The sequence below is a fragment of the Micromys minutus genome (assembly GCF_963924665.1).
Source record: "Micromys minutus genome assembly, chromosome: 1".
Taxonomy (NCBI): Eukaryota; Metazoa; Chordata; class Mammalia; order Rodentia; family Muridae; genus Micromys; species Micromys minutus.
This window is the reverse complement of record NC_137969.1, coordinates 204,904,592-204,917,337: the sequence shown is the minus strand read 5'-3', so window position 1 is coordinate 204,917,337 and position 12,746 is coordinate 204,904,592.

Genomic DNA, 12,746 nt, shown 5'->3' with positions numbered 1-12,746 from the left:
TCCTGTGACTAAGAGATAAATTAGAATCTGTTATTTTATCTGAGCACTAGACTCCACCAATCCAAGAGCAAGGAATGTCAACACAAGTATCTGAGGCATATAGAAATGTCTCCCTTACCTTGCTGTAACTGTCTCCTGATGAACTCACCAGTGTATTTTAATTGCCTTGATTTATGATTCTTGTTATTCTTTAAAATTATAAAGCTCCATGAAACTTCTTCCAGACTGGGAAATGAAATTTTTGGTAACATAAATTTGTGTTCCCAGGCCATAGTCACAAAACTTTGGCTTTAGAATAAACTATTTCTTATTTCCTTTAAATCCAGAACTGGGCAGGGAGTTTGAGGGGGTTGTTTATTTGTTTTTGTTTTTGTTCCGTTTTCATAGTAAGAGTGATGAAAAATTCCAAAGCCCAGTGAACTTCATTATTCAACTATCTATGCCAGGCAACCTCCTGAGAAACACTAATAACATATACTTGTATTTTTTTAGTAAAACTGCAGAGTGCTATATCCTCATTATGTTCACCTACTATAACAAGTATCATTTCTCTGGATGGACGCACACACACACACACACACACACACACACACAAAGGAAATATATTGAACATGTGTCCTTAAGTGAGTTGGGTCTTTCATTCTTTATTTCTGTTTCTGTGATGTTTTATAAACAGAGGTAGGAGTGGAAAGGAACCAAGTGAGGAAATGTTTCTATTATCAATGTTTCAATTACAAGCTTCCCTCTTCACAACTACATAAATAAGGACATTTTAATACCCTAATTAATATCCATTTTTAACTCTATGCCGTGTTTTTATTGCCTTCCTCTCATTAAAAATCTAATGAGCATTAGCATACTGACAAGGATAATAAATGCCAACGATTCATATTCGGTTATTAACACTAATGATTTTCCCATTGGAATGTAATATATGTTTCAGCTCTTTTGCCCAAAGCTCAATGATACTTTTATCTCCAGTCGACCAACTGCACATTTAATTTAATACCTATTAAATGCAAACAGCAACTCTGAAATTACATTAGAATTGTTACCCAAGCCATCAAGAGCCTGCAAGTAGAAAGTGAAGATCAGGTAAAGGACTGATGCGAGTCACAGTAGACATGATAAGCAAAGCTGCCTCTGTAAAATGGCTTAGAACAGCAAACGAACAAGTCATGAGACAGACTCTGAGCCCAACACCAAGGCAGAAGTTGCTGTTCCTCTCACAGTGCACAGAAGAACATTATTCAAGAATTTCTTCTTTCTAGAACTCTTTCCAAGGACTAAATTTTACCTCAAAGTTTTTTTTTAATTATTTTATTAGATATTCTCTGTATTTACATTTCAAATGTTATTCCTTTCTCCCAATCCCCCCTCCACTTGTTTTCATGAAGGTGCACCCTCTCCCAATCACTCTTTCCCCCTCAATGCCTTGTTATTTCTCTACAATGGGAAAACAAACCTTCATTGGACCAAAAGTCTCTCCTCCCACTGATGCCAGAAAATGATATCCTCTGCTACATATGCAACTTAAGCCATGTGTGCTCAGTGGTTGGTGTTTTAGACCGTGGGAGTTGTTGGTGGGTTCAGATGGTTGATAATGTTGTTCTTCCCATGAGGTTGAAACCCTTTCAGCTCCTTCAATCCTTTCTTTAGCACCTTCATTGAGGTACCCATGTTCAGTCTGATAGTTAGCTGAAAGCATCCTCAGCTGTTACCTCCAAGTTTTATTTTGTAGTATTCAAGAAAAACTTCCTTCTTGCCAATATTAGTACTCCTTCTCTGAGAAAATGTGTCACTTTCTTTAAAAAGTAAGGAAATAAGAATTTTAAAGTTTTATTTTTTTAGTTTCTCTACATGTATATGTGTCAGAGCACATGCAAGTATATGTTGGTGCATGTGCCCATATAAACATATGGGAGGGTGTACTGGCTGGTTTTGTGTCTTGACTCAAGCTAGAGTTATCACAGAGAAAATAGCCTCAGTTGAGAAAATGCCCCTATGAGATCCAGCTGTAAGAAATTTTTTCAAGTAGTAATCAAGAGGGGAGGGCCCAGCCCATTGTGGGTGGTGCCATCCCTGGGCTGGTACACCTGGGTTCTATAAGAAAGCAAGCTGAGCAAGCCAAGGGAAGCAAGCCAGTAAGTAACATCCCTCCATAGCTCTGCATCAGCTCCTGCTTCCTGACCTGCTTGAGTTCCAGTCCTGACTTCCTTTGGTGATGAACAGCCTATGAAAATGTAAGCTGAGTAAAACCTTGCTACTTGCTCCCCAACTTGCTTCTTGGTCATGATGTTTTGTGCAGAAATAGAAACTCTGACTAAGACAGAGGGCAAGAAGTTAACATCTAGTGTCTTCCTCGACTTCTCTCTACATTACTCTTTGAGGCACTGAACCTCAAACTGAATGATTGACTACAATGAATGATAAGCAATCTTTGAGAGACTCCTTCTCTGCCTCCCAGAATGGGAATACTAAGCAATATACCCTCTTATGTGCCTTTTGTATGGATACCAGAGATACAAACTTCCTCTTGCCTATGAAACAAGCATTCCCCATATCTATAGCCCTACTTACTTTTTGTTTGTTTTATTTTATTGTATTGTATTATAAAGAACTAGAACAATGATCACTTACATGCCACTCAACTGTTCTCCTGGACTATGTTCCCCAGTGCCCCTAGATAAAACTTTAAATGAATACATTAAAACATAAACTCTATGCATATTTATGGGGTATCACTTGCTACTTAAATATATAAATCAGGTAATTTAAAGACTAGATTACAAATATCTGCCTCCTCAACATTTATTATTTCTTTTCCTTTCTCTTACAACTTTATTTTAAGAAAACAGTGATACATATACAGATTTTTAAAGACATTTTGGCATAACACTATAAGAATATATTTTTGTCAGTAGTTAATGATTTTAGAGGTTTGATAGCATGCATTGAAATTTCACTAGTTACCATAAACATAATGTACATGTAGAACAGAATGTAACATGGAAACAGTTAGTTTTCTTGGTGAGTATAAATTAAGCATAATAATCTTTGAATGCCAAATATTGACACCAGGCTATATTCTTAGCTCTTGCATTATTAATGATTTAAGGTCCAGGTGTACCACACACTGAGAGGGTGCTATACATTTTTTTTTTCCTAAGAAGAACTGAGGCTTTTATTTTTTGGCCTTTGTTTTTCTTAAGCTTCATTTGGCCTGTGAGTCGTTTCTAGGGTGTTCAGAGCTTTCTGGGGCTAGTATCCAATTATCAGTGACTGCATATTATGTCTGTTCTTTTGTGACTGGGTTACCTCACTCAGGATGATATTCTCTATATGCATCCATTTTCTTGGAAATTTCATAAAGTCATTGTTTCTGATAGCCGAGTAATACTCCACTGGGTAAATATACCGCAAATTTTGTATACATTCATCTACTGAAGGACATCTGGGTTCTTTCCAGCTTCTGGCTATTATAAATAGGGCTGCTGTGAACATTGTGGTGCATGTGTCTTTGCTGTATATTGGAGTGTCTCTGGGGTATATGCCCAGAAGTGGAATAACTGGGTCTTCAGGTAGGACTATGTCCAATTTTCTGAGGAACCCCCAGACTGATTTCCAGAGTGGTTGTACCAGTTTATAACCCCAGCAACAGTGGAGGAGTGTTCCTCTTTCTCTGCATCCTTGCCAGCATCTGCTGTCATCTGAATTTTTGTTTTTAGCCATTCTGTCTAGTGTGAGGTGGAATCTCAGGGTTGTTTGATTTGCATTTCTCTGATGACTAGGGATGTCGAGCACTTCCTTAGATGCTCCTAAACCATTCGATATTCCTCAATTGAAACCTTTTTGTTTAGCTCTGTACCCCATTTTTTAATAGGATTGTTTCATTCTCTGGTGTCTAACTTCTTGAGTTCTTTGTATACCTTGGATATTAGGCCTCTATCAGATATGGGGTTGGTAAAGATCTTTTCCCAATCTGTTGGCTGCTGTTTTGTTTTCTTGACAGTGTCCTTAGCCTTACAGCAACTTTGCAATCTCATTAAGTCCCATTTCTTGATCTTTGACCTTAGAGCACAAGCCATTGTTGTTCTGTTCAGGAAAATTACCCCTGTGCTTATGTCTTCTAAAATTTTCCCTACTTTCTCTTCTAATAGTTTCAGTGTACCTGGTGTAATGTGGAGATCTTTGATCTACTTGCACTTGAGCTTCATTTATTATTTCTTATGGCAAAATCACTCAAAACCCTTCCTCCTGGTTGTTGCATGAAGTTCATTATTGTGACCCGTAGTCATCCTACTAGACTATACCACTCCAGAACTTCTTTCCTTTTCCAATAATTATTTTATTTATTCATTCCACATCCCAATCACCACTGCCCCAGAAATTCTCCCCACTCTGCATGGAGTCCCTCCTCCCATCCTCATTCCTCTTCTCCTCTGACCAGTCAAACCCCACTGTGGGTATCGCCCACCCTGGTGCATCAATTCCTTGCAGAGTTAGGCACATCCTCTCCCACTGAGGCCAGACAAGGCAGCCCAGTTGGGCAACTGATTCCACAGACAGACAACAGTTTTAAGGACAGTCCCCACTACAAATGTTGGGTGACTCACATGGAGACTGAGCTGTACATTTGCTGCATATGTGCCCAGGGCCTAAGTCTAGGCCATGTATGATCTCGTTATCACCTTAGTTTTGTAACCTATGTTACACTCACCTCCACTGATATGCAGACATATAAATATAATTAGCTAGGGTCCTCACATGAGCAAAAACATGACATTTTAGTCTTTCTAAATCTTAACCACCTCACTTAATATAATACTTGATAAGTACATTATCCTACCAATGTTATCTCATTTTTCTTTTTAGCTGAATAAAAGTAGATTGGGTTTATATGTGTCACATTTCCATTGTCTATTCATCTGTTGATTTGATGGACATCCAGGCTGATTCCATTTCCTTGCTATTGTGAATAAAGCAGCTAAAGCAGCGAAGAACATGGATGCACAGTTATTTCAGTGGGAGGAAGGAGAGTCCTTTGAGGATTTGTCCAGGTTCACTTTTCTGTGAGATAAATTGGAGAAGCTGGAAAAATTTGGTTGTATGTCAGACGGTCTATTGTGTGTAAAGAGGTTGTTGGACCTGGAATTATGGTTGATGTCAAAGTAGATAGCTTATGAACATAGGTGGTTCCTGTCTGAAAGCTGAGCTTGGCTTACACTACACACGCTCACATACTTGCCTGCTCTCAAACACGGAAGCAACCATGTTTGTGGCAATTGCACCACACTCTTCTTCAAAAATGTTTCACCATCTTTGAAATGAGCACCATAATGCTTAATAATGTGCTTTTCTGTTTTAGATAAAATCTATAAATGTCAAGGAAATTTCTAAAATTTTTGTCTAAATATTTAAAATGTTGTAAGTTCAAATTTTAATATCAAATATCAGAGGATAAATTTGGGGAAAAAATGAGACTTTGTGTATTAACATTTTATCCTAAGGAAATGAAATTAAATAAAAACAAATTTTAAAATCATTTTATCTCAAGCATGAGTTGCTTTTAAAAGAATTAAGATTTATCGAATGCCTTTTGTGAACTTGAAAGTGTAATTTCCCAATGCCCCCTCCCTTTTATTCCTGGAGAGACCTTGTAATGCCAAGTACAAGTCTACAGGTCTAATGGGAAACAGTCTTGAGGATTCCGAATCTGCGTTTGTCAGCTGCAGTTGGACCCACTGCTCTTCAGACTACAGCAGAACGAGAAATCCATACAAATGCATAAACATCCTTTACCACTTCACTACACGTGGAAGACTCACAAGGTCACTTCATGGCTTTTAAAGATGAAAGTGTCACATCCAAGAACAAAGGTGAAAAGGCAGTGTCCACTTGAGGATTTTTGGAAGATAAATGATGTGTTTAACATTCAGGTACAAAGAAAATGCTTTGCTTTTTCCTACGTACTGCCAAATAAGGGCATATCTAAAACCTTATTAGAAAAAGAATGTTTGTTCTAGGAATCCCATGGTCCTCATATTCATTGAGCAGAGCTTTGCAGCTCTTAGAATACATTTGTAGAATGATAATATTGAAGCACAGCACCCCAAAAGTCTGGGTTCTCCCTGCTTTATCTGATAGCATTTTCTTAATACAGTTATGTAAGAACATACACAATCATTTGTATTTTTTAAAGTTTGATCAACATTAATTATCTCAGCACATGGTTTGTTCTCCATTAGAGTTTATTTGTTGCCTGATGTGTCTCAAGTCTTTCTGTATATTTCAGCGGACTTTAATAAGCTCTGAGATTCCTTGATTTCTGCAAGTAGTGGGTTAATCCTTCTGAGATGAATACTTCCATAGGTTGCAGCTCTTGGACAAAGTTTTGTGTGGCATTCACTATCTGGAGATCTGTAGGACCTGGCATAGCCACACTCTCTTTCTCAGTACCATTATAAAAAGTAAAAAGGATACATTTTCTGTCCTTTCTTTCATCTCACTGAGACCATGCTGACATAGATATGGTTGACATACTGGACTGGAAAGTTATTAGTTCCTCTTGTTAGCTGCCTCATTCACCCTCAGTTCTGATTGATAACAGTAAACCAACGTCACACCTCCCCTTCACCAGCAAAATTTCCCTTCTGCCACCAGGCATTAGTTTCTGGTGCAGTTCTCAGGTCCTTGGCAAGCCAATTCCCCAGCATCACTTTCAGAGTTAACTGTGCTCTGATAAAAATAAGGATTTTACCCAAGTCTTTACCTCAGTAAGAACACAGGCTAAATGGCAGTTATTTATTTATTCAAAGCCCATATCCAATTTACTTTACACAAGGTCCTTGAGGCATTGCTAGATGTGTCACAAACATTTCCTGTTTCTGACAGCGATTAACAAATACACCCATGCTCATATGACTTTTGGTCTTTTCAATTAGATTAAAAGAAAATTAAACAGCTCCAAAAATCTGGACCAACTCAATAATTTCAATCACATATTTTGGCAGATAGTGCAAATGTTTGTAAATAGTAAAGAAATAAAATGCTAGAAAACTACTTACAGAGATTCATACAGGAAGCAGTCTCTCTCTCTCTCTCTCTCTCTCTCTCTCTCTCTCTCTCTCTCTCTCTCTCTCTCTCTCTCATGAAACTACAGATACTTATACTAAATCATCTGAAGAATAAGTTGACCATAAGAAATATTGAAGAAAGACAAAAGTAAGCATAAGGATTCAGTTCTACAGGATACATTACAAAACTAAGCAAATCTAGTTTCATGTTTTCAGTGAGGCTTGTTATTCAGTTCTTTAAAAATTTAAGTTTTCCTCAAATTTTTATCAGCTCCATGAATATTTATTGAGAAACTGTGATACTCAAGGTCAACTTTAGTCTCCAGATATATAAGCACCAGTATATGTACCTACTAACACTTGCATGCACACATAATTAGATCATACACACACACACATACACACACACACACAGTCAACCAATCAATAGTCCCAAATACAATTGTTTTATTCACTAAGCTTTATAGCCTGCCAATCAAAAACATGTAATCTAGAGATTGGAGAGATGGCCCAGCACTTAAATACATGTAATGCTCTTTCAGAGAACCTGAGTTCAGTTCCTAGAGCTCATGTCAGACCACTTACAACCAGCTCTAAGTCCAGCTCCAGAAGGATCCAGAATGGCCAATTCATGGTGAAGGTGTAAAAGAGACAATGTATAACTCAATTCTCTTTAAGTTTGTAGCCAAGAAGCACATTTGGACTTACTTCTTACATGATATCACATTAGGAAGCATCTTCATTCATTACGTAACTCTCTCCATTTTGAAGACACAATACGCTTCTTTTTATACTAATAGTGATTTTTTACAATAAAAGAAAGATTTTGTGCTAGTTGATTGATAGATATTTCCTCTCTTCATTTGTTTGAAAGTCTGGGAGTCAAATGAACACATGTGTATGCACAGAGATTCACACATACACACAAGAAAAATAGTAAAATAAATATTTTTAAATGTACATTTTGGTAATCTTTTTCATCTCATCTGATAGTGCTTGAAACAGAAATTACAAAATTATTATTGATATGATGCTATCCTACTAAAATAATTATTAAAAATAAAGTATACAGTGGAAAAATGTTTAAAAATAGGTTAGCAATCCATTTTTAAAACCAGTGTAACTATGGTTGAAAAGCAAAGAAGATTGCTACCTTGTTAGACTCAAATGGTCACATCTCAGGAACATACCAGCTAATTCTTGCTGGGATGATTGTGCTCAAAGGTCAAATGATTTTGTGAAAAAAATGTACTTTTAGAACTTCTTTTTGAGAAAATACAAAGCTTTAAAGACTGGCTGAAGTGCTCTAAGGTCACACACACTGTGATGTCCAGTGCATGAAACGGAAACTCAACTTGAAATCTCAAACAGAAGACACTGCTCCTCACAGCAACAGAATCAAAGGGCACCATTCAGCAGGGACATACAGGATAGGTCCCCCAAAGGCAGACTGGGAATAAACAGAAAGTCTAAGAAGCTAGAACTCCAACCCACAAAGTGGGTAGAAATTCTTCCTGAAACAGTGAAGAAAACCTACGAGTTGCACTGAGAGTTTTAAAAATATTTGTTATGTACATGATGTGGAAAAATTATTTCTAAATAAGGCTAGTTGTATATTTCCTTTGTAGGGATATTAGGTATGTAAGTCTATAAACAAGTAAATATGCTGAAAAGCATAATCATTTCCTCTGACTCTCAAAGGCCTTCTACTTTCACATAGTTATGATGACTGAGATTTTCTCTAATGTGGGACTATACCTTCACTATGCAATGATCTGGGCCACACATGTGTCCTTTCAGAGCATGGCGTACAAAGTTGATTCCTATGTCTTCATGCAGTATAATGATGCTAAGTCCTGTGGGGCCGAGTGAGAAACCAGAAAGATGCTACATCCTGACGTGAGAAGTCAAGACATGTAGCTTGGGAAGCAGACGCTAGAGTGAGAAAGGACAGTTACAAAGCAGCCACGTAAAAAAAGCACAGTCAGGAGGGAAGTGGAGCATGTCTCGGGAAGGCCCAGAAGAAGGAGCACAGAAGAGCTGACAGAATAAAAGGAGGTCAGCATTCCCAGAGGACTGAGGAAAGGTCTTCTGGTAGAATAGCAATCTAGGGTTGATACAGGTATTTTTTGAAACTGTAATGTGAGTCTCTCATGTTTGCATTGATTAAAAAGCAATGAACATAGTTTTAGCACTGGAACCTTTTAGATTAAATTTAACATAAAAACAGATAGAAAAGTCAACCTGAAAAGTTTTGATCAAGAGAAAAAAACAAAAAGCATAGCACAAAAAAAAAAAAGAAAGAAAGAAAAGAAAATGCAAGAGGATGAGCTTATTGAAGACAAAGTTGAGAAAAGAAGAAGAAAATGACCAGTCCAAGTCCCATCAAGAAAATGGAAGTGGAGAAGTCTACAGATATATTCATGAATGATAAGTAGTGTGGTGTTTATGTTGGCAGCACACATACCCAAACTGGAAAGTTGAACACAAGGTTAACACAGACCTTGCATAAAGAGGACATGTAAATTGGTGAGTGGTCCAAAGACTGTGTGTGATGATCAGAAGAAGCCAGGAAATTTGAAAGGGGCCTGGTGGGAAGCATGGTGAGGGAGGGTGGGTAACAGGTAAAACAAAAGTAGAGGTGGGCTGGTTAGCACTTGGGAAGGAGAAGCTAAGCGGGGAGGAACTTAGAGGTATGGAGAAGCAGAGGCAGTGAAGGAAGAAATAAAGGTGAGGTGTTTGAAAATCCACATGGATGTCTACTCTCTCACAAGGCAAATTAAAAAATAATCGGGGAGATGGATATTAAATACATGTAAAATGAAAGATGAGGGGGAGAATAATGGGGATCTAGGTTTAAGTAGGGGATGGGAGAGGGGGGAATAGGGTACAGGAGGGTTAGTGAGTGAGTTAGACCCAACTAAGAACATTTGAAAAAACCATAAGGAAACTCATTAGTTAGTAAATAAACTTTAAAGACAACCTTTAGAAAAAGTTTGAATGCAATTAACGTGTATGGGTGGACCGTCTCACTTTGACTATGTGGGTTAGTAAAAGAAAACTGTGGTTCAACACATGGGATACCTCCCTAAAGGTGATTGGTCAGGGAGCCTCCATAACAACACAAGCAATTACCATTGTCCTTGAATACCCACCATAACTAAATCATAAGACCTGGTTGCTGAAGATAGCAAACATGCTGCCTGCAGAACAGAGAAAACAATCTCAAACTAGCAGCAAGACTTCCTACTGCCCAGACTTCATAGAGTGGAAGAGTTCCGTGCAGTCTACTGTGGTAGAAAAAAACACCAATGGTTTTATACATTATGGGACCCTGCAATGATGATAAACTGAACTTACAAGCAAAATATGCAGTGGAGTTTCCATGCTGCACTGGAAGTCTCTATGCCAATACACACATGCTTAGCACTAAGTGGACTCAGTAAATTTTATATATATACAAAATTAGAACAGGGTCTTGTTGAGAAGAAATTCAGACACTGGAAGAAGGAAACAGGAGGAAATATGATGGCACAGTGTACATTTATAAAGAACATTTTAAAGTTAAAAAATAGTAACTAATTTGGGACATGGAGACTTTCACAATTTAAATACGATTTTAATTATTTATGAATATATAAAGAAACAACATGGATGAACAAAGGTGCTATAAAAAAAAGAAAATGCTCACAAACAATAGAGGTTCTGACAGAGCAGAGGTGACAAAAAAAGAATGTGTAACTGTGTTTGTCATCTCACTGCTAGTAACGGCTTAATCAACACCTACAAATACAGATTTGTGTTTGTATTTGATGAAGAATTCAGTTTCCCCTGCTGGTTTGCAGATCTGTATTTGTAAGATAAAACGAGCCATCAGCTGATTTTATGAGCTCCTACAGAGAGCAAGTGCCTGTCATTCATAAACCAATTTGACATTCTTAGTATCTCTAGCAAGAAGTTAATATACCAGTTTTGTAGAGAAGTTGCCACAATGTAGAGAAGAGTTAGAAAATTAGCTTCAGGTTCGCCTTTTGTTTTAGCCATCTAACATTATGTATGGTGGCCCTGCACCATGCTTAAAAGTACTGGAAGAAAATGGGTAACTGACAGCAGGGACTGAGATGCTGGGGAAAGCTGCCTAAATATTTAAAACAGACCAAGTCAGAGGAGACTATGGAGTCTGGGAAATCTGATGGGGACCTTTTTGACTGATTGGTTCAATTTAACATTCTTTGCTCAGACTAGTAAAGACTTAGATTTAATTCTCACTCAATCCAATCATCTCCACAGTTCACAGATTCTAACTCTAGTGAGCTGCTGCAGACATACACTGATATTCACAAGGGAAGCTGGCTGAAAGAATGAATGTTAATGAGGGACTTCCTCCTCTCAGTTCGCAGCTGAGGAGGCAAAAAGCTTCTTTCTGCACGGAGAAGCATCCACGTCACTCAGGGCTGCCAACTGTCTTAGTATTTCTATTGCTGTGATAAAGCATCATGACTAGAAGCAACATGGAGAAGAAAGGGTGTATTTGACCTTGTAGTCAAATTTCCACAGAATTCGGAAATGGAACTCAGTACAAAAATTTGAAGGCAGCAACTGATGCAGAGGCCATGGAAGAATATTGCTCTTGACTTGTTCCTCATGTCTTGCACAGCCTACCTTTTCTATCACCCAGAACCTTGCATCCTACTGCCCATGAAGGTCTGAGACCTCGTATATCAATCATAAAGCAAGAAAATGCAACACAGGCTTGAATCCCAGTCACGTAGATGGGGGCATTGTCTCAGTAGAGGTTCTCTCTTCCAAAATGACCCTAGCTAGTATCAAGCAGGAATACAATTAGCCAACACATCAGTTTGCCTCAGAAGTACAAGCAAGTCCGTCATTTAACACTCGTTGTATTTTATAATAACATTGAATCATTCACACAGTGGATCCGCCTCAAGAACAACTAGAAATTCTCACACAAGTAGTATCTGGTAAAGTCTTTTTTAGTTTAAAATTTCCCTATGATACTAGAGTTTAGAACCTGGTCCAAGTAAAAAGCCAAGAGCAATTGGAACATTTTTTGGAATTTCCTCTTGTCTCTTATCAGTAGATACTTAAGAGGCATACTTTCTTCTTTCAGACATTTTCTTAACTAGAATGGACCCATTGAACTGTAGGTATCTTGCAATCCTAAGGGGGAAAAATCCCTTTTAATTGAGTGAATGCCACAAACAATAATGTACAAAGGCTATGTAGAGAACAGGACTCAGTAACCATATTGTTTGGAGGAACATTAAACCCCCTGCTCCTAGTTACAGAAAGGCAACAGCTCATCTCTTGGTTAACCCTAATTTAAATTGTACTTAAACTGTAATTGTCACCTCAAGTCATCCTTATATAAGACAATAATTACCATTCATATTTGATTGACCCAATAATTGGTAGATCATGGAGGACTATGTTTTTCAATGTCATTGCTTAAGATTAACTTTGTCATTGTTACTGACTTTTTTCAGTTTAGGAATGTACCCAAATGTTTTCTGTATACTGGATGGTTTTATGTGTCAACTTGAAACCACTGGAATTGTCAAAGAGAAAGCAGCCTCAGTTGAGGAAATGCCTTCATGAGATCCAGCTGTAGAGCATTTGCTCAATTAGTGATCAAGGGAAGAAAGCCCA